This window comes from Ambystoma mexicanum, chromosome 9, assembly GCF_040938575.1.
Source record: "Ambystoma mexicanum isolate Mex_15411 chromosome 9, UKY_AmexF1_1, whole genome shotgun sequence".
Classification (NCBI taxonomy): domain Eukaryota; kingdom Metazoa; phylum Chordata; class Amphibia; order Caudata; family Ambystomatidae; genus Ambystoma; species Ambystoma mexicanum.
In genome coordinates this window covers 50,073,698-50,097,476 of record NC_090931.1, presented here as the reverse complement: position 1 = coordinate 50,097,476, position 23,779 = coordinate 50,073,698, and the positions used below count along the sequence as shown (strand labels likewise).

At 45.2% G+C, this 23,779-nt stretch overlaps 1 protein-coding gene across 1 annotated transcript in view; it reads right to left on the bottom strand.

Annotated features, from left to right (window-relative positions):
- The window catches only part of LOC138487640 (otoancorin-like), a 245,406-nt gene that overhangs the window by 209,238 nt on the left and 12,389 nt on the right, over positions 1-23,779 (bottom strand). The window lies entirely within an intron of this gene.

Sequence of the window (23,779 nt, the reverse complement as noted above, 5' to 3'; positions counted from 1 at the left end):
ATGCTTTAAAGTGGGAGGCTCTCACTCAAGGCTCGCACGACCTGAGGTGTCGGAGATGAGTGATATGGTGCCCCATGGTGTGATGGTCACTTCCAATAAGACGAGAGGTCTTTACAGTCAGTGTACTTACCTGCGCTGCTTCATTTCTGAGTGAGCACTCTCACCTTCCTCATCCCAATTCTGCAAAGGTGCCTGGCGGAATTAGCTACAAAACACAACTCATAGGCTCGAAATAAGTACTTTGCGCTCAACTAAAGGGTTTTGGTAACTATGACATAAATGAGGAAATCAAATAATGAGAGTTTTTTTTGCTTGCTTTTCATGGAACTTTTGCAAACTTGGCAAATTTTGATTTCTGACATACAACCCCTCTCAAATGATGCTGGAGTCCTAGGGAAGTAAGCGTAAGGACTTTGCAGCATTTGTTTCCTTGGGCATAGACAGAACATGTCTGTCTCCTCAGCTCTTCCCTTTACTTGTCCCCTCAATCCCTCCAGCACTATCTGAAATGTCGTCAGGCCTAGTACAGGAGTCACCTGTCTGTTTCCATTTCCTTCCCTCTCTCCCCATCCCTTCCTTATCTATGTCTTAGCTCTTGCACTATCTGAAATGTCGTCAGGACAAGTACAATAGTTAATTTCACATCTTTACTGTTCATGGCCTGTAAGAATGTAATTGTATTTTCCCTTGTTCCCTCCCTTGCCTTGAAGTGCTTTGAAACACATTGTGTATAGGCGCTATATAAATAAACAATCATATTATATTATGACAGTCGCGTCCTTGCCTCCCTCTGGCTTCTCTAGGAATAGTACATGCTCCAGCCGGCACATAGGGTAAGGATATGATAAGTCATTTATAACGCGCCTGTACGCAGGTTTGTTTGTTTGTTTATTTATATTGCGCATCCGACCCGGAGGTAACTGGGCGCAAGTGAGTGTTTCTAGGCGCGAGGGAGAAACACAAAGCAGCAATATATGTACCCCTTGCCGCCTTCTGGAAGCTCCTCTGAACACTGCTTGCTCCAGGGCAAGAAGAAACGCAGAGCTGCACGACACTCTCCCCTTGACCACCTCTTCCAGCTCCTGGGGGTCCTATGTACTCCACCCTCCACACCCAGGCAGATTTTTGTGCAGACCTCCGTGCAAATCCTGCAGAGCCAGTGCAGTGGGCAGATCCAGGCATGTGCCATGTGCAAGGTGCCTGCCCTGCCAGGTGCTCAGCTGCCTGAACCCTCGTGGAAATCTTGGCGCTTTCCTTTGTGCCAGTCTGACCCTGGTGGGAACCTTCCGCCTCCACGCCTTTTATTGGCACATACCCCCCGCTGAGCCTGAATGACTCCATCTTTACTCCTGCGTTGCTGGGCAAGCATGGCTGCAGTGCATTTCTTCCCCTCTTTCCTTGGGTGTTTATGAAAGCATTTGGCGCGCGTCATCTCCCCACTGATAAAAACACAGCTACAAAACGATCCCTTGGGAAATATCGTCTTCCTATTTTAATTATAGGTATCTATTTATCGACTGTGTTTGGCTTGCATCAGGATGCAAGAAAGCAGCCTGCGGCACTCAGATCTCCTCCCATGTGGCATCCTCCGTGTAAAAGGCGGCGCAGGCTTGGCTGCCACCTGCACCGCCCTGGGTCCACATGCCTAATGTAACCAGGCGACTCTACGTCAGCATGAGGGCATGTTTTGGTCATCTTTACGATGGCTGTAACTTTAATTATATATATATATATATATATATATATATATATATATATATATATATATATATTACATGGCCTGCGGTAGAGGTTCTGTGGTTATGGTTAAATTGCGCAACCCATAGGAAGGACACTTTTCTGGCGGCTTATAACTTTGACCCCGTGGGACGAATCCTCACCAAACTTTGCAACAAAAAGTATATGTCCCCGTCAGATTGATTCTGCACAGTTTGATGAGGTTTCATTAAGGGGGGACAAAGTTATAGGTGGGTGCCAAAAGATGTGGTTTTTCCTATAGACACAACAGAAACAAAATGTGCTCATGCCTACAGCCCACACAGCTGGTTGGATTTTCACTAAATGTGTGGCAGGAGCGGTGGCTTGGTCCCGAAAGCATGCTTTTGTAAATTTGTTGTAAATCCGTCCAGTTGTTTTTATTAAAATGACTAACAAGTAGGTAAACAAAAAATGTGTGATATCTGGGTTCGGTCCCCAGACTCACTTCCCTATTCGATGGACGGGCCTGCGACTGCTACAGAAGGCGACGTGATGTCTGCAGACATCGGACGCGCCCGCTGATTGAATGGTGAAAAGCGCGAGGTGCGTCATATTGTTTGGAAACACTTGCCATGTTGGATTCGCAGACAGCGACCATTGTCCGCGAACATCGCTGTAAAAACATATAAAAAACACAAAATTGCACTTGTCAAACTAATGAAACAATATCTGGGGAGGTGAAGGGTTATGCGGATGGCTTGGGATATGGCCATAATAAGCCAAATAACTGGCATGTTTTTTCTCCGATGTTCGCAATCAGTCCGGGGCAATCCTGTGATGTTCACGAACATCCGAGCTGTTCGGGGACATCAATGCTTATTTGTGCATTAAAGGGTTGTTGAAAAACTGTTTTTGGATGCAAACAGTTTCATAACTTTGGTGAAACTGCATGAAATTAGGGAATTTCATTTTAGACCTGACTCTGAATGGTTCTGCAAATTGAGGTGCTCTTTTGTTAAGAGGGAAGAAAATTAGAGAGGGGGGTCTCAAAATATTTAAAGGCTTATAAATGTGGTGCCATTTTACAAATGTGCACATAAGTTTGCAAAAAAATCATATACCTAGATATGACTGTTCTTGCAAAGTTCCGTGGATTTTGTCAAGAGGGGGCAAAATTAGATGGGGGTCTCATCATTTTTAGACGGCTTGGAACTTTGTTGCCGTCTGATGAATGTAGATAAAAGTGTTCAGAAAGATTATAGTCCCAACCTTGAATGTTTGTGCAAAGTCTGAATGGATTTTGTCAAGTGGGGGCTAAGTTATATGACTATTGTATGTACGTTCATTTTGACACTTTTGAAAAAATAAAACATGGGCGGATTAGTAGCACACTCTTGTAAGGAGCATTGGCAAGGAGCTGAACGCATGGTTTAGCAAATGTGTCCGTTTTCAATTTGTTTGAAAAGTGTCATAATGTAGGTACAACACATAGTGATATACCTTTGGTGACTGAGGTATAGCCTGTGGCCATGGGCAGTGACCCATATTGTCTGGGGCATAGCCTAAGGCTATGACTTGGACAATCTGGCTACTAGCCATGACCACTTGGGACTAGCAATGCAGTTAAATTGGGCATGACCACCAGGGACCGGATATGTGTGACATTTTTCGAAATTGGGATAGGTTTGAATGGGGAAAAAAATCTGCTTGTGGGAACAGATTGAAGTGCTGGATGGGATTGCAGCAAAATGCACCAGGACGATCAGCAAGAACTTCAAAGCATGGTTTTGCAAATATGTCCTGTCTTTTATTTTTTTCAAAAGTGTAAAATGTAAGTACACAGCACAGTGACATAACATTGGTGTCTGGGCAAAGGGCCTGGCTATCAGCAAGGAGACATGTGTACTGTAATTTGCTTATTGGGGCATGCGGCATGGCCGAAGCGGTAGGTTTGAATGGGAAAACATATTCTGCTTGCGGTTAGAGCCTGAAGTGGTGTACTAGATTACAACAAACTTGCGTGACGAGCATTAGCAAAGACCTAAACTCATGTTTTTGGGAATATGTCTTGTGTTTTATTTTTGATAAATGTAAGAATGTAAGTAGAAAAACTAGTGATATACATTTGGTGTCTGGGTAGTGGGCCTGGCCCTCGGCATATAAAATGTGTACTCTGATTTGCTTATTGGGGAATTCAGCATGGCAGAAGCCCATGTCCCATGGATTTGAAGACTGGCAATGGTGGCAAGCCATGAGCACTGGCCATTGGTTACATTATTAGGGTATAGTGGACACTGAGCTAGGAAACATGGTAGGTGCAGTGAATAATAGGGGTGGTTTGGCAGGGGTCATGGTGGAGCCTTATCCCGTAGGCAAATGATTTATGATTTCTGTCCCCAGAATGCACCGCTGATAACGACCGATATAAGCATGTATTGCAAAAAATATGTTCCTTAAAGAGGTTTATAGTTCTTTCATATATATGAAAAGAGGAATTATTAATAACTTATATACAGTGATGTAACTCCATGGAACATTTTTACTTATAAAAACCTATTAAATTGACCAAAGAAACTTTGTGAAAGGGATGTTACGGGTAAGATGCATCCCACACTTGGGACTCCTCTGCTCCAGTAGTTAGCCAGTGGCGTCCCACCTTGGCATCCCTTGGCATTTCCCTACTGGGTTCTCATGAGTACTTGCCCATTTGTACTGCCCCCTCTATTTATGCACTTCTCTCACTGCACAATCCATACGTGCATTTATAGGAGTATTGTGTACAATTTCTTTTTATAAGGAGGTGAAATGCAGATGCAAAAGATTTGTAGAAGATGAAGTGGCAGTTGATGTGTGGAAGCTTAATTTGGTCATTATATGTACAGTTTTTGGAAGTGATTGGTGGATGGATGTGTGATTGTTTGAAAGCAGGCATTGAGGGAGTGTTACAAATATAACATTAAAAAGGGTAGAAGGGCTGCCCGTTGCGATGGTGTGCACGTGTCATCCAGGTCTTTTAAAGTTCCATGGCTTGCAAAGGGAACTGTGGAGACCGTGGATAGTTATAAAGGCTCAACGATTATGGTCCTTATTGTATGCTAGAGAAAAGTGTTTGGGACAGAAGATTGTTTCTGTCCTTTTATATTTTCTCTAGTATACAATTGTGCATTAGCACTCTGGGCAGGGGAGCCAGCCATCAGGTTGCTAGGAACGCAGGCTTGAACCACCGGTACAAGCCTGCATTTCAAGCTGCCTGATGGCCAGGTCTCCTTGCCTCCATCTTCCCCCCACCCTTCGTCCCATTTTTATTTTACCCCTCAACCCTCATACTTACCTTATTTTGGCCATGGCGGGTGCCACTGCTGCATTCACTCCTTATCTTTGCCTCCTGCAGGACACCATGGAAAGGGAAGAGGGGTTCCGCATGGAGCCCACTCTTCCCTTTCCATTGTGGCCATCTTGGAAAAGGATTTTCCTTCCAACAGCGGGAAACCCAGCACGTCCCACTGTAGGATGGAAAATCAATTTTTTTCAGCACCCTGGGTTATTGTTTTGGCATCCCAGGGTGCTAATGGCCTTCATTCCCCATTGCAGGGGCTGGAAAGAGGGCTAACAGCCCAGAGCCCTCGTTATCCGCCCTCGCTTCACTTGGGCCAATAACTTGGGCTGCCGGGTCGTTATTGTGACAAATCAACTTCTGGAGCACTAGTGTTCCAGGGATGAATATCGGTTTCTAAACCATCAATCAGCCCCACACCTCTAGTACACCAGAAGGCATCTGAACAGATTGGAACACAAGTCATTTATAAACCTCCTTGTCCAATTTTGGTATCATGACGGAACAGCAGGCGTATCTCTGCAAGATCGTGGATCTTTGGTTAGTTGCAACACAGCGAAAATACAATGATCACCCAATGATAAAAGGGACCGTCCAGTCAAGGTTGTATGAAAGATCTACTTTATTATTACTACAACAGACAGTTCTAGCACACTACAAAATACAACCCACCCTGTAAAGGAATGCAGAGGACAGACAGTTTCACGAAGGAAAGGGATGCACTCTGGATACTGACAGGAGGGTAGTTGGTAAAGCAATCAGTCTTAACTGTTCATGGTTATTTGGTTTCAGTAACAAGGGTCAAAGAGTTGTAACTGTCTCTAGGGGCCATCGGAGAAGGACCAGGGGGGCAGATCCATAATGTACCTGGTGCTTAAGATGTTCTTGATGCTTGACAGCGTCAAGGTGGTTCCAGGGCTCTTTGCAGCTCCTGAGACAGAGTTTGAGGCATGAAACAGCTGCGGGTATCAGGCGGCAGGCAGTTTGGCCAGCGAGGCTGGACAGACGGCTGCAGATTGGCCTGCATGGAAGCTCAGGGCCAAAAATCTTTGTCTCTGTGCTGTTTTGGGCATGATCTGGAGTGCTGGTCGAGGCATCCCGGACAGCTCTGGTGACTGCAGCATGACAATAGTCTGTGTTGCAGCCGGTTGCTTGTATTATTAATAAGCGTTTCTTTTTTCTTTGAAAACAGGCACCCAGCAAAGTGATTTGCTTAGGTGTAAATCAAATATGCTTTCAAACAATCAGGCAACTTTGTAAATACCACCATACAGCTGACTTTGGCTTTCACAAATAAACCAAATCGCACGAGACCTTTTGTGTGGAGTAGGGCCATCACAATTAAAACCCCCAACATGAACGTTTTCAATGAACAGTGGGAATTTTACACAGGAAAGGGTCACTGAGGGCGAAACCTTCTGCATAACCCATTAATTGCTTCCTACTTGACTGCCTTTATCTGACAACAGAGCTGTAAATCTCAGGCACAAAGAAAGCTACAAAATTCTAATGCCATTGAGGGCCTGGCACGAAGCCCCTTCATGATAGCTCTTTCTGGCACTCACTTTCAAACCCCCTTGCATATGACTTTACAAGCTACAAACTGAGTTCAGAACCCAAGTAGCCCCCTGTTTAACCCCCGCTCAACATCTGGCAACCCCTACCCATATCTCTTTCAAACCATCCTCACCTCTTCTGTCATCAAACCTCACACCAAACTTCACCCCAAATCATCACTCACTAGGGTGCAATATATACATTCATTGCGCCCTAACCCACCCCCCTCAAATCTGTACCCCATCAGATGCTCCCCTTTTGCTACTTTTCTGCATTCCTCCCACATCCACCCTAAAGCCACTCACGGCGACAGCATCCTTGTCCCATATATCACAGAACAAAAACCCATCACAAGCAGCACCCCACAGAACCCAAGACCAGATAAAACACTGTTGGCCCTCCAACACTCAAGGAAACTGACTGACATGAAGGAACTGGAGACATGTGGCAATCAACACCAACCACAGCAAACAGACTAACCTACCTAGAGCCCCTTAGAATCTATAGAACTGTGATAGGCACAGACCAAAAGAACACCCAACACAGATCCCCTTATCCCTTCAAGCCCCGGAAGCACTTTGCAGACTCTACGATGAATTCAGAAACCCTGGAGTCTGCAGGAACAACATCCCCCCTCCCAAAAACTCTCTGACAAACTCTTTCACATTTGATAAACAAAATCCCCACAATACTCTGTACCCCCACATCCCTACATGCACCCATCCAAGGCTCTAGCACTCTTCTAAGTCACCTCTGAACCGTCCATTTGGAAGTCCTTCCAAGCATGGTGTGAGGGTGAATCCCCAGACAAACCACAGCCCTTTCCAGTCTTCAAGGGGGCACTGACGCTGCTTGCCAGTTCGACTCAACCACGTTGGGGCTCCAGCGCCTCTTGGATATTTTTGCCAACTACGCCAAGATTAATGGCCTGATTATTAACCCCTCCAAGACCAAAATCCTCGCATTATCTAACCTCATAAGAAACCGAGTCATTCTTGGAACTTGGAGGGTGCTAGGGTGACTACCTCTAATAGCCTCACCTACCTGGGCTACTATGTTGGTGCATCTAGAGACCTCGAGATGTCATGCCGTTTGCAAAGAGATCCCCTTGGAGTCTGAGAAGCCAATGGCAACTCCACCGCCATTGATTGTTCCGATTTTACCCCCATTTCCTGTTGCTACGCTCTAGTCTTTTTCCGGCCTCTTCCTGGTTTCACTCTTAACCACGCCTCTTTGTTTTGCCCGGCGCGTTGCAACTGAAGCTTTCACGCTCCGTTTCGCTAGCGCTCTCTCTCCAGTTCCTTGCTAGCTGCCTGACCGGTGTTTTGCCGGTTATAGTCCCTTTCTGCCTTCCTTCGTAGCTTTTCTCCTCCTGGTGCCCTTTCCCTCCTTGGTTTCGTCGCTATTTCCTTCGTCTTTCTGCTCTTTGCTTCCTCTCCCGTTTCCTTCTTTCCTCGTCCTACTTTCTTTCCCCGGTGCCTCGGTCCTCCCCTTTTTGTACTTTCCTTCCTCCGTGCTTACCTGTTTCCTTACCTTTTCTTACGGGTTTATTCATCTTCCTCCGTTCTGACCTCTTTTCTTTCTCTCTCCTTTTTCCTTTTCGGTCTCCGCTGTCATCCTTCCGCTTCCCGTTCTACCGCCGTTCTTCCGGCATATCTTTCTTACCTTTTTCCCTTCCAACTAGGCATTTACGTGACACCCTGCGGTCTCTGCTATCCTCTCCAACCCGGAACTTCCTCTCCTTCGGATACCTGGAGAAACAGCTTGTCTGGGTTACCTGGCTCCTCTTCAAGATCGAAATATAAAAGAGAGTTTTTTTTTAGCTAACGCTTTTTTCCTCTCCTACGGCTTCTGCGGAAAGGGTGTCCCTTGCTTCCCTGGTTTACTAGGGGGAACAGGTTGGCTTCTAACCGCGGAAGACCATATCTCAAAGGGGCGAAGACGCGAGGAGCCTACTGAAGAATCAGGTGAGGAGGAGTGGGTTCTGCATAAAGACGATTCTGGTTCCGACGAATCAAGTGATCAGCCTGACATTCATGACAGATTGCAACGCCTAAATGATCCTACAATGGCTACAGCTGAACAGATACAGGAGTTGCTTGCTGCGGTACATAACCTCACACAGGAACTGCAAACCGTCAAGGTAGAGAATGCGGCCCTAAAGCAACGTATCGATAACCAAGAAAGAGCACGTGCAGAATTACCCCCTATGCCCCTGGCAACGGGTAAATACGACGGCTCTCCACAGAAATTCAAAGAATTCATGGAGGCATGTATAATACATTATACTTTCCGACCCCAGACATATGCCTCCGATAATGCCCGCATAGGGTTTCTCATTTCCAACCTTACTGGAAATGCACTGGCTTGGGCTACCCCATTAGTAACCAGTGCTAGCCCACTGATGCAAGACTATAGTGGTTTTACGGCACAATTCAAAGAAGCCTTTGAGAGACAAGAAACAGCCTTGATAGCCAGTGAGCAGTTGCTTGACATCCGTCAGGGTAGCTCTGATTTGCTATCCTACATTTCCCGTTTTAAGAGGATCGCCGCTGATACCCGGTGGCAAGAGGCGGCTCAATATACCGTTTTCCGTCGTGGCCTCAGAGAAGAACTGAAAGATGAATTGGCACGCATGCCCAGACCTGCAACCTTGTCGGAATTGTGGTCTACCGTTCTCCAATTGGAATTCCGCCTTTCCGAAAGACGTTCAGAAAAACGAAGAGGTCGATTCACGCCTATACTCTCCGAGCCTTGTCTACCCACTACCTCCTCCACCCATCAAACCAAGGATGAACCCATGCAGATAGGTACTACCCGGGGGCCCCTTTCGTCTGATGAACAAAGGAGAAGAAAGGACCATAATTTGTGCCTGTATTGTGGTTCTAACCAACACCTGTTACGTGACTGTCCAGAAGTACCTCCACGACGATCGGGAAACGCCCCACCTCGGAACTAGTGGGGACAAGTTACCGAGGGGGATTTCCTGGTCCCTACGTCTCAATGTCGATAACATCCATCTCATCCACAGAAGACACCCGTCTTATGGTTCTGGCAGTTCAGCTCACCCTTCATCAAAGATCTTATGAAGTCCTAGCTTTACTGGACTGCGGAGCAGCAGGATGTTTCATGGACATCATGTGAGCTAACCAATCCGGCATAGAACGACTAGAGAAAGATGAAGACCAGAAGGTGGAAGGAGTTGATGGCAAGCCCTTAAGTTCTGGTCTGATTACCCATACCACTCCGCCCATGACTATGAAGTTGCTCCAGCATACAGAGACTATCCAGTTTGACCTAATAAGAGCTGCCCATTTTCCGGTCATACTAGGGGTATCATGGCTACGCAAACACAATCCTACCATAAACTGGAGAACCAATCAGATGTCTTTTTCTTCTGATAATTGTTTGAAGAAATGTCTCCCGGAGACCAACTATGCCACTGTCCAAGCCATGTCTGAATTCTGTCCAACAACTGATACCTTGGGAATACATACCATTCCCATCGACCTGGCTCAGTATAGTGAAGTTTTCCAAGACCAAGAAGTCCAAGAATTACCTCCACATAGACCAGAGGACTGCGCCATTGACTTGGTCCCAGAGGCCCTAGTTCCGTTTGGGCGAATGTTCTCCCTTTCTCTGAAGGAAAAAGAAGTCCTCAAGAAATACCTTGACTCCAATCTCCAAAACGGTCTCATTCAACCTTCACCTTCACGTTCTCCTGCTGGGGCATCTTTGTTTTTTGTGCCAAAAAAAGATTCTGTGGAACTAAGACCTTGCATCGACTAGCGAGGTCTGAACAGCATCACCATTAGAGATCGGTACCCGATGCCGTTGATTAAGGATATATTAGAAGCCGTACAAGGGGCCACTGTGTTCTCCAAGATCGACCTTCGAAGAGCCTACCATTTGCTACGCATTCGATCCGGCGATGAATGGAAGACTGCTTTTAGGACCCCCTTCGGCCACTTTGAGTATAGGGTGATGCCATTCGGTCTGGTCAACGCACCATCGGTTTTCCAGCGATTTATGGACCGCACCTTCTCTGACTTGTTGTATAACTGTACCATCATCTACTTGGACGACATTCTAGTGTTTTCCAAATCCCCGGAATTACATGCACAACATCTTCATCAAGTCGTCCAAAGACTTAAGGAAGCCCATTTAAAGGCTAATCCAGACAAGTGTGTTTTCCAGGTAGCTAAGGTTCCTTATCTTGGGTTTATTTTGTCTGCCAAGGGAATTCAGATGGACCCTCGGAAGGTAGAAGCCGTCTTACAGTGGCCAAGTCCGACTTCTGTAAAGGAAATCCAAAGATTCCTCGGGCTAGCGAATTTTTATCGCAAATTCATTTCTAATTTCTCCAATAAGGTTTTGCCCATTACCTGTTTGTTGAAGAAGTCTACTTCTCCCTTTCTTTGGTCCGATGAAGCAGAGGACGCCTTTCATCAACTTAAAACTGCCTTTTGTTCGGCCCCAGTTCGACGTCAACCTGATCAAGACCTTCCATTTGTAATAGAAACTGACGCCTCGTCCGCAGCTTTGGGAGCAGCATTGCTACAAGAACATGATGGTGTTGAATTTCCGGTAGCCTATGTGTCAAAGACTCTAACCCCTAGCCAACGGAACTTTTCCGTGATAGAGAAGGAGCTACTCGCGATGAAGGTGGCATGTGAAGAGTGGCGACATCTCTTACAAGGGGCTGCTTTCCCCTTCGAACTGCGCACGGACCATAAAAATCTAAAGGTCATACAAAATATGGAGTGTATAAATTCACGACAAGCCCGATGGGCCCATTTTTTTTCCCAATATGACTTCGTGCTTACTTACTTACCTGGAACCCAAAATGTGCTTGCCGATGCATTATCCAGAAGACCCTCTCCCGAATGTTTGCCTGATCAACATCTAAACCTCATGTTGCCCAAGAAAAGGGTGATATGTACGGTTAATGCCTTTCTAGAAGGGGTACGCACGGCCACTGCCAACCTGGACACACCCCCTTTGGTAAGGGCTTCAGAGGATCTCCTCCTTCAGGATGGCGTATATCTTTGCAAAGGACGTCTATTTTTTCCAGACTCCACCTCCCGTCTACAGGTTCTAAAATGGTGTCACGATGACCAAGTAGCTGGACATCGAGGAATTAAGAACACTCTGGATTTACTCAGACGTCATTTTTGGTGGTCAGGAATGGGAAAGTCAGTAAATAAGTACGTATCGACCTGTCCCATCTGCTCCAGATCTAAGTACAGCACTCAGAAACCGGTTGGATATCTACAACTAGAAGAACCACCTAGGAGTCCATGGAGAGTAATTTCCACCGATTTCGTAGTCGACTTACCTCCTTCGGATGGTTGCTCCTGCATCATGGTAACCGTGGACTGTTTTTCTAAGATGGCACATTTTACTCCCTTAGCAGGACTACCAACAGCAGCCGAAATGGCTTCTATTTTTTCCAAGGAAATATTCCGGTTACATGGAATTCCAGACAAGATTATATCTGAAAGAGGTACTCAGTATACCTCCCGCTTTTGGAAAGAGCTCTGTAAGAGGTTGGTATTGAAAGAGCTATGTCCTCAGGGTTCCATCCGCAAACTAATGGTCAGACAGAACGGATAAACGTTCTGTTAGAGCAGTATCTTCATTGTTTTACTAATTCTCAATAAGATGATTGGGTGGGTCTGTTACCTACAGCCGAGTTTGCTTACAACAACTCCACCCATAGTGCCACCAAACAAAGTCCTTCTTTTTGTACCTATGGCTTTCATCCCCGTTTCTTGCCAATCAGACCCTTTCCTCCTGGGGATATACCTTCCGTAGATGCCTTGCTCGCCAGTATTTCTGAGGCACATAAGGCTGCTTATACTAGTCTACAAGCCAGCAAGATCCGCTATAGCTCTTCCAGCAATCCACAGCGTCTTCCTTCTCCCCATTGGCAAAAAGGGTTATCTACAAAGTACCTTCCGCGCTGGTTGCATTCTTCCAAACTAACACCGCGCTATCTGGGTCCTTATGCCATCTTGGAAAGGATAAACCCAGTGGCCTATCGACTTCTGTTGCCCAACTACATGAAACGTATTAATCCGGTCTTTCATTCCTCTCTTTTGAAAGAATATCGAGAAGACCCCTACAAACGAAGAATACCAAAAGGTCAGAAACCCATAGACTTACCATCTGACGAATACGAAGTGGCAGCCATCCGGGACTCCAGATACAAGGGAGGCAGACTAGAATATCTCATTCATTGGAAGGGCTATCCGCATTCGGATGACTCTTGGGAGCCTATTTCCCATATCCATTCACCTCGTCTGGTGCGGATCTTTCACAGACTTCACCCTGGCAGGCCAGGGGGGGTGTCCCATGGAAGGGGGCATACTGTCATGCCGTTTGCAAAGAGATCCCCTTGGAGTCTGAGAAGCCAATGGCAACTCCGCCGCCATTGATTGTTCCGATTTTACCCCATTTCCTTTTGCTACGCTCTAGTCTTTTTCCGGCCTCTTCCTGGTTTCACTCTTAACCATACCTCTTTGTTTTGCCCGGCGCGTTGCAACTGAAGCTTTCATGCTCCGTTTCGCTAGCGCTCTCTCTCCAGTTCCTTGCTAGCTGCCTGACCGGTGTTTTGCCGGTTATAGTCCCTTTCTGCCTTCCTTCGTAGCTTTTCTCCTCCTGGTGCCCTTTCCCTCCTTGGTTTCGTCGCTATTTCCTTCGTCTTTCTGCTCTTTGCCTCCTCTCCCGTTTCCTTCTTTCCTCGTCCTACTTTCTTTCCCCGGTGCCTCAGTCCTCCCCTTTTTGTACTTTCCTTCCTCCGTGCTTACCTGTTTCCTTACCTTTTCTTACGGGTTTATTCATCTTCCTCCGTTCTGACCTCTTTTCTTTCTCTCTCCTTCTTCCTTTTCGGTCTCCGCTGTCATCCTTCCGCTTCCCGGTCTACTGCCGTTCTTCCGGCATATCTTTCTTACCTTTTTCCCTTCCAACTAGGCATTTACGTGACACCCTGCGGTCTCTGCTATCCTCTCCAACCCGGAACTTCCTCTCCTTCGGATACCTGGAGAAACAGCTTGTCTGGGTTACCTGGCTCCTCTTCAAGATCGAAATATAAGAGAGAGGTTTTTTTTAGCTAACGCTTTTTTCCTCTCCTACGGCTTCTGCGGAAAGGGTGTCCCTTGCTTCCCTGGTTTACTAGGGGGAACAGGGTGGCTTCTAACCGCGGAAGACCATATCTCTTCTCAAAAAAGAAATCCACAAGAAAAAAGGGGCGAAGACGCGAGGAGCCTACTGAAGAATCAGGTGAGGAGGAGTGGGTTCTGCATAAAGACGATTCTGGTTCCGACGAATCAGCCTGACATTCATGACACGAGAGGGCAGCTTGATGTGCTGCTTAAGAAAGCTAAGGCACTGGAAAATCAGATGTTAAAAATCCATAAAACCAGCCCTCCTCTTCTTTGAAGGGAAAATAGCCCCCAAACTGACATATGGCTCGGAATTATGTACAGAGCTAACTTTGTCTAAACTGAACGCCATTCAAGGTGCAATTTGGAGGCAGGTCCTTTGTTTACTGAATGCGGTCCCTTTGACTGCAATTCGATACGAATAAGGATATGTCTCCTTAAGGTCTCGTGTGCATTGGAGGATGCTCACTCTTTACGCAACAATTAAGGCCCCACTACCTAACACTCTATACAAACTCATTGGAAACAATACTGAGCTCCCGGGTTTTCTAGCCAAATTATGTAATTCGTGTGTAACGATTCTACAAAGTGTTGATTCCCATCTAGAGCAACTAATTACCAATCCATCGAAAACCAAAAAGAAGTTGCTGGACTGTGATTGGTGTCTCACTGTCGATCGTTTTCACTCATACAAATCTATGAACCATCTATCGCACGAACACAAGAAAAGAGGTACTCTTTCCCAGATTCTCACTATTTTTCAAAACACAATTCACTGATCTTCCCTGTTAAGATTACGCTGGAATATCCTTTCCACTTTAGATATTATGCTGAGAAGAAACCAAATTAAGGTGGGGGATAGTCTATGCAGATTCTGCCATTTAGTACTTTAAACGGCTAAACACCTTATTTTATACTGTACTCAACTTAATACCCTAAGAGATCACTGCCTGAGCCTACTGAAGGACTTCTACTTGGGGCATTCTCTTGATCTGCTGTGGCAACGCTGCCTCTGTATTCAAAGTACGCGAGAGGGACTGGCTTTGTCTGGATTTATCCACAATCTGCAATTGGACGGCCCTAGACAAACTGTGCGGCTACAAAACATCTACATGTCACCTTTGTCATCTGCTGTTTGGTCTACCTGCTTTCCCTCCTTCTTTTTTTCTTCCTTCTTTAAGGATGTGATCTCTTGGTTTTGTACCTTTCTTTTTCCCCCTTTTTTCTTTCTTTTTTTCTTTTTTTTCTTTTCTCTTTTAAAAAAAGTAACCATTTTATGATATGATTGTTGTATGGCTATTGCTTTTGTCCTGCTGATCATGTTTGCTCTGTATAATTGTAAATTCTTACTTTTTTAAAGGTTTAATAAAACCATATACAATAAAAAATAAAAATGTTTTTTAAGAGAAGTACTTCCGGTCAGAAATCATCACATTACTGAAACTCAGCAAGAGTCCCATAGAATATAAGATGGCTGACATCAAACACGTAACTCAGATAACCTCTGTCCAATCTTCAACCTCCCCTTGCCGGCAAAACTACGAGCGCGGATGGCCTCCACAGAATGAACCCAGCAGAATTCAACACATTAAAACCAGTTCGTTACCTGGCCCTCTGAAAATACTGCTGTAATCTCAATATATGCATTATATGCATGGTCACTGAATGTCACTTCTGTTATTATTATTATATTTGTATTATTATAATTATTGTTTTTTGAATACAGTGACAGTAGTATTAAGTAGTTGGAAGTAGAATACAGTGTGAAAAGCTGCTTTTATTGACTGCTCATTTTGGCAGATTGGGCAAAATGAGTTGAAATTATTTGCCCAGCATCACACAGTTTAGTTAAATGGTGAAGCTGGAATTGCGATTGGTCTGTAACTAATGCAACTGACCACCTATCTTCTGAGGTCCAGATGATACAATGGTGTGTTAATTTTTCGGCTTTCAAGAACATTCTATTGAGTAGAGATGATGTGAAGAAAATCACAGAAAATCCACAACGAGCCAACCTGGCAAGATCCTTATAGATCCTTATAGATCCTTATAGAAATATGTTGAGCAGGAAGATTATGGTCGTAGTTTTATTTCCCCCATCTTCATTGGAAGGCTTCAACTAACAGAATGCAGAGCTAAGAATGACCTCTGGGCTTTTGCATATATACTTTAAATACCAATCGCACAATAAAAGGTAACACGCCATTTGATAAGGTTGCCTGCTTGTAGTCACTTTTAAACAAAGAACGCGACCCAGTGTAGCATCTCCACCCAGAAAACATTGTGTTGTATCATGTTTTCATCTTTTCTGTGAATGCCAAGAAGAGAAAAATAGCTCAGTGGCTTTCGATATCTGGGCTAATGGAGAATTGCACCTGAGAGGTACATGTGCTCGAAAAATGGGAACAGATAGTGCAAAGAGAGGAACCCTGAACACTTCTATTAAACTACCTACGAGTTGTGCATTCTCTTGTGGACACCTAATAGAAGTACTCAATGTTAACACCGAATATCAATAACACTCGTTGAGGTAAAGTGATTTGCTCAGGATAACATCCTGTGGGAAAGCTGGGAATTAAGCCCAACTTGCCTGGTACTAGGCAGATTGGCAGCACATGATGTCCTGGTCCGATCCACCCACCCAATCTATAATGTCTTTACTGTTACACACATGTACTGGTCTTTCCCGCCAGTTGCCTATTAAATGGCTGAAGAGACTGAATTAAGGCATCTTATTTTATATTAGTAGGAAACTTCAGAACTCCCCTCTTCAATTATTGGTTTCCCCAAAGTTCAGGCATTTCATGACGTGTTGAAAGAATTGAAGAAATGTTACATGGACATATCCGCAGAGGTCAATCTTGCCAAAGCTGAGCTGTCAACAGCAATTATGGCCTTTGATCATTAGACGACATTCATATACTGGAGAAATCCTGCACCTGACTGGCCCGTGCACGTCTCTTTTCAGCACTAGTGAAATCCTGCACCTGACTGGCCCGTGCACGTCTCTTTTCAGCACTAGTGAAATCCTGCATCTGACTGGCCTGTGTGCGTCTCTTTTCAGCACTAGTGAAATCCTGCATCTGACTGGCATGTGTGCGTCTCTTTTCAGCACTAGTGAAATCCTGCATCTGACTGGCCTGTGTGCGTCTCTTTTCAGCACTAGTGAAATCCTGCATCTGACTGGCCCGTGCGCGTCTCTTTTCAGCACTAGTGAAATCCTACATCTGACTGGCCTGTGTGCGTCTCTTTTCAGCACTAGTGAAATCCTGCATCTGACTGGCCCGTGCGCGTCTCTTTTCAGCACCAGTGAAATCCTGCATCTGACTGGCCTATGTGCGTCTCTTTTCAGCACTAGTGAAATCCTGCATCTGACTGGCCCGTGCGCGTCTCTTTTCAGCACCAGTGAAATCCTGCATCTGACTGGCCTATGTGCGTCTCTTTTCAGCACTAGTGAAATCCTGCATCTATGTTGTGAACAGGATCCAGGCTTTACAGTCCCAGTTGGACAATTAAGTGATGGGTTGAGTTTAGGCAGCCATGTTGCGTGTACGAAGGAATCCCACAATATTTAACCCTATGAATTATTTCTAGAATATCTGATGGAGGCCAGAATACTTGGTCATACTTATCAAAGCCTGGTGGAAAATGCAGCCCAAGTGAAGCGTAAACAAGAATCTGTTTCTAAAACAGATGATGTAAAACATAGTGTTAGTGAGGAACCAGAAAAAGCACTAGAAAAGACCACCAGCATCAGTGTCAGCTTCCATTCAGAAAACCAGGACAAGAAGCATTCCACTCAGGGGCAGGGCAGGGTGGTGGCACTGACGTAGACAGTGAAATTACTAATTGCAATGACTCAGAAATGCCAAGACCCAGCATGGACTCTGGTGGGTTATCGTTTCAGCAACATTCAGCTACCTTTTAGAATGCAACCTCCCCAAGTCCTGGAAACTGGGCCAGAAACAGCATTTCCAAAGCAAGTACCCACCGTGGATCGGCAGAAGACCCACTCTTGGATGCAGAGTTTGTCATCAAGTCAATAGCTTTGGGGCAGGGATCATTCCTGGGAGGAAGTTGGATAAAGAGTGGATACAGTGCCCTCTAAGGTCACTCAGTGCCAACAGAGATAAGCGGGGGAAATAACATACGTAAGCAGATAGCAGACGATGCACTAATAAGCACACCTGTCAAAGCGTTGCAAACACTGGAACAGATGCTTTGCTGAAAGTAACTGCAAGAGCCCAAGCAGGGCAAATCTCAACTACTGCCAGACTCTTCAGTGCAGATGATAACGAAGCGAAGCGAAACAGGCCAGGCTACGGAATCTGAGAAAGACGCCGGCAGTGGAATGGACTGGATATGGGACACAGTTAACATTCTCGTGTGGCCTGCTCAAGCATACAGCAACATATCAAATTAGGAATGAAACAACGTGAGCCAAAATAAATCCCCTTTCTCGTAAAGTGAGTCTTTTTCTGGGAAAGGAAACTGCCTTAATTAAAAAAGGGTTTTAATTGTGCACTTACTACAATTTGTTGGTGATCTTAATGAGCTGAGTGATGTGTCTGCTGAAGGCATAGTCTGCGCCCAAAATGACCCAATTAACATTACAAAGGACTTTCTCGTCAAATGTCTGGTGTCAGTCACTGGGGTTGGAGCACAAGTAGTATTTGGACACAATAGCTATGTTGTGAAAATGTTGAAATTAATAATTGGTCCCAATATTGTAGCCTGTACTGCTAAGCACACCGCTTAGAACATGAAGTCACGAAAGACACCAGAGCTACACATAGTTTTAAAGGCTTATTAGAAAAAGTCCATTTTCTTTTTAGCACATCTGTACAAATGTGTTAGCAGCTAAAAGAATGTGCATAAGTGCTCAACATGCTAATTTTGGCATTATTTTCAAAGTTAGCAGAATTGTATGTTGGTTTACCAGATAGGTGAATTCACGATCATCGATGCACATCAAGCTGTCTGTTGACAAATATCAGTTTTAGAGGCAATGGCAGAAAAGCGAGCAAAGCACTCTTCCCAGTGACTGAAGACAATGGGCCTCATTACGAGTAAGCCGGTCCGGAAAGAATGGTGCTGGTAAACCCGCCGCCACTGTTCTTTCCGGACCGGCTGATTAAGAGTCCTGCAGGCGGGAGGTGTCACTCCCACCAGGTCTGACCTGGCGGGTTTAACACCACCCGCCTGCAATCGGACATGGCAACACTGACACCATTACAGCATGGTGCCGGTGTTTCCACTTCCCCATTCCCATGGAGTAATATGGGACCCCATGGGAATGGGGATTAACAAAATTCCGCTTCCGGAATTACCGGGTCACCGGGGTTATAATGCCCCGGTGATTCCGGCAATCACAGAGGCGGAATGGTAATACGAGTCCAGCGGTAACCTGTCAGAATTTCCGGTACGGTTACCGCCGGACTCGTAATGAGGCCCAATGTGTTCCAAGCGGGAAACCTATGTGAAGGAAGGTGGTGCGACAAAATAATTGAGCATGGAGTACTTGTTTGCTATCTTGCAGAAAATATACAGAATTGTTTGTTGTCTACATGAGTTACTACTGACGAGGAAGTCAGTACAATAAACTTGTAAGTGAAGTAGAAGTTGTGTACAAGCAGAATTGGCCTGATGAGTTATCTCAAGTGCATGGGGAAAGTAAAGTAGTGTGTGAAAGCTTTGAGGTTGGCGACACTCGTCATACCATTGGAGCTTACAGAGAGCATAGGGAGACAGGTGAAAATAAGTTGACTGACACTACAAGGAGCGTTTGACAGCCGTGAACCCTACTGCTATCTCCACTGCTGAGGGTGGACAAGGATTTTTCTCAAATGAATCTTGTATGCGCAGCAAGAAGAGCATATATGCTTACTTGCACAATTTCACCATTGTTATTCATTAACGTTTTTGGCAACCATGAAATAAGTTCCACCCAATCTGGTAAGTCAATTCACGGCTTGCAAAAGAACAAAGGGCAGCAAAGCCAGGAAGGAAAAGAGGAGGTCGCAGCTATGTCAAATCTAAACACCTTCTGAGCTTTTATGAGTGAATAGAGAACACTTTGCAAGCCTTATGGCATGTATACTGTATTTAACGTGAGTTTGCTTTGTTCATTTATACACTCACTGCTTTCACTCTCGGGCAACTCATTTTAGCCGCAGTGAAACTGGATTTATGACATGTGGCGAGATGTTATGGAAACATTTTATTTTGTAATTTTACATTAAGTAATTTGGCTGGCAGAATTTAAAATAATTCATACAAACACAACACTTAAATTTCATCTGGCAGTCTGTTTTTTTCTTTTGATATTCATGTTGATGACATCAGCCCCCACTGCCTCTTTTGCTAAGTTTGAAAGGAAAATAAAACAGGATGACTCCTTGCATTTTTTAGTTTTTGCTTCTATGTTCAGTGAGATTATTTATTCTTTATTAGTATCCGGCGAGGGCCAATGAGATTGTAACGTGCAATCTCATTGGCCCTCGTTTGGGCGTTACCCGACCGAGAAGCCCTCTCCCCATAATGTTCCTTCCTTTCTGTCCCCGGTGGAGGGTTGTGGCAGCCACTCAGCCAATGAGGAGGCTCGGAATGGGCATAATCCCCGCTGGCTGGAGGCTGCCATCTTGCCCCACAGGGGATCGCGGTAAGTTTTGTTCCCGCCACCCCGAATCCAAAGAATCCCCTCACCACCCTTCCGACCTCACTTACCTTCTTTTTTGTCCATTTCAGGAGCGGGCGCGCTGGGAACACTTCTGTCCCCAGTGCGTCGGCTCCCGATCCGCGACAGGCCGTCATAGAAAGGAAGAAGGGATTCGCCTTTCCATGGCGGCCATTTTATTTGTTTACATTTTTCCCTATTGTTTAAATGGCTGGCAAGGAAAGGGAGAAGGGACTTGTAGTACCTTCTAACTTTCCATGGTGGCCATTTTGTTTGTTTACCTTTTTGACATTCATTTTCAATGGGCACCATGGAAAGGGAAAACGGACTTCGTTTTCCCTTTCCCAGCGGCAATTTTTTGACATTTCATTTTTTATTTTCCGAAACGCCAGAGTGTTTCAGAACAGAAAAAAAAATACTCTTAGTACCTCGGTCTTACGGGCCGGGGTACTAATAGCAGTAGGCCCCTCGTACGGGGGGCATATATTGCACACGTCACAAAGCGTGTTACATCAAACACTAATGTCATTCTTTGTGATGTCATTTCCTTTTGGTTTGATGATGTGATGTCATCTCCGCATGTCTTTGGGCACAGAAAGCCATATATATGAAGTGATGCCGACTGAGAGAGTTATTATTGCGCTATATATATATATATATATATATATATATATATATATATATATATATATATATATATATATATATAAATAAAAATAAATAACTTCTACTTGCGATGGCTCGGAACCTGAGCAGGACACACATTCCTTTCCTATAGGCTATTGAATAACTCGTTCATATTATTAGCAGGCCATTATTAGAGATATTTAACTGGCCAGTAACCTTCTGCAATGCAGCTCTGGCACCAAAGCTAGAAGCACTTGTTTCTAAGAGTATTGGGTTGTGATAACTATGCACGTTGCTCCCCTCCAGGTGAAGAGGCTAGCTAAGGAGTGGCAGCGGGTGGAGGGGCAGAGGGCCACTTGAAATAGTAAGTGAAGGCAGCACAGTCACTTGGGCTGGGCGGGAGGGGGCTTCTGGTCTCATTAACGTTCTGATGAGCTTTCCCAGCGTTTTCCAGACTGGGCAGTGCCACGCGTGGAAAGTTTTGGACACACCTGGAGGTGTGTAGCTTAACACAAGAAAGCGGCAGGGACGGTGCGTCGCCGGACACTGCCTTGCCCTTGCGTAGCCTCCGCTCGCTGCTGCCCGGCTCTGGGGAAGAGTGATGATTGCTGTGTGATTGCTGAGCACCGCTCAGTAACAGCTGAGGTACAGGCTTAATCGACGCCCTGGGAAAAGCCTGATTGCTTCACGAATAATAGCCCGAGCTAATAATTCGAGCTGCTTGTGATGTATGGGGAGGAGGGGGGCTATGACGCCCCCCTAAACTAGTCGAGAGTTCTTTGCTCTTGATTGACTGATTGACTTTTAAATCACTTTCACATCCTTTTTAATGTAATTGTTCTAATCTTATGTTCTTGTTGTTTTCATATCTGTGATCTTTTTAAGATAGTTTGCTCAGGGACGTCATTTCACCAAAATTCCAGGGGTAGCGGAAGTGACATCACACGACCCTTGACTCCCTGATGACATCACAGGAAGTGATGTCATTTGACCCCACCCCAAAGTGATATCGCGGGAAGCGATGGAACACGACCTTTCACCCGTTGACAAAACAAGAAATGGCATCACATAGCATTGTACACTACGAAAAATATGGTTACGATATCACTATAATGTGATGTACATTTCATACAAGAATGGATCACCATATGTATCGTTAATATCAGTGTGTATAGGCCCATATTACCAAATTACTGTGAATGCAAGCAGACGTCCATGGCCAAATAATAATGATGTGTTATTATATAGCACTTACGCTTAAGCGCTTTATATAGAAATAATATTCACCCAATATCATCCAACCTGTGTTGGTACTCATTTATCGACGTCAGAAGGATGAAAGGCTGAGATTAGGCATTTAAGAGCAGACTAAATCAGTGACTCACCCCTGATGTGTGCCTGAAATAACCTTTAATGAGTCTAGCAACTATTGTATAGAATTCCAGAAAGACACATTATTTGGTATTCCTATTCTTTCTTATTTAGGGCCAGTGCTGAAAGTGTTAGGCTTGTGGCACCCCTGCTCTTATTTTACTTCTTTTTTAAGGGGCCTGAACAAGAAAGCCAACCCCTCCAGAAGTAAAGAGCCACATGGTGCTGGCCACAGTCCAGGAGCTTGCTTTACAAAAAAAAAAAAAAGAACGTATTTTTTAAAATAATTTTTCTAGAGGTCGCAAGGTAGAGCTCAGAGGTCGCAGTTGCGACCTCTGGCGACCCCCAAATGACGTCCCTGAGTTTGCTGTTTAGTTTCAGCTACTTTGGTGTGATCTACTGTAACCCAGTGCTAAAAGACTACTGGGGCAGCTAGGTGAGGTAGGGGGGCAGGTAGTGTATTATTAGGAGGCGTTAACAATCTATATTGTTCACCATGTCGAAAAGGAAGTCCGATGGCTATATCTCAGCTCCTGAAAAATCCAAGCGAATTTATAAAATGTCTAAACCCATTAAAGAAGTGGAAATTCTGGGCCCACTGGAGGATATTACGGACCCCAGCTTGTCTAATAGCCGCATTCACAGTGGCAATTTGCACCCTGCCAAAGTTGCTACCCCAAATGGACTCAGTAACTGTGCGGGTTTACATGGTGTGGCTAGGGGTAGAAACATCACCCAAACTGATGCACTGTCTACCCCCTTCACACACTTTATCTAGGACAGCAAAGCCCCAGCGAAGGGCCCTTCGAAAGACCCTCGGGGAGAATATAGAAGGCGCAAGCGGAGTGGATAAACAGGGGAAGAAGCTTTATTTTGCAAGCCTCTTCGGCCAGGGGAGAGCAAAGTAGGGAAGGAAACATAAGTGGGACTATCATTGAATGACATCCCCCCAACACGTCTGTCAGTAAGAATTCACCCAAAAAATAAATCCCAGGATCACCCTGGGATTGGTCTCTAACCCAGGAGGTTAGAGACCAATCCTTTTCTCCTACTCACCTTCCTACTCACGATAACCCCAGTAAGGAGGTCAGAGACCAATCATTTTCTCCTATTCACCTTCCTACTCACGATAACCCCCGTAAGAAGGTAAGAGACCAATCCTTTTCTCCTACTCACCTTGTGTCAGAGAGTTCACCTTCACCCCCCTGCTCCTCACCTGTGGCTTCCTCTTGTATGTCCTGAGTAGATGTAGATTGCCTCCGATGTGTCTTGGTCCTATCCTTGGAAGGCTTCTCTCGGGACTTCCTGTCATGTAAATAGGGCCTGTCTCCCTCGGAGACCACCTCAACA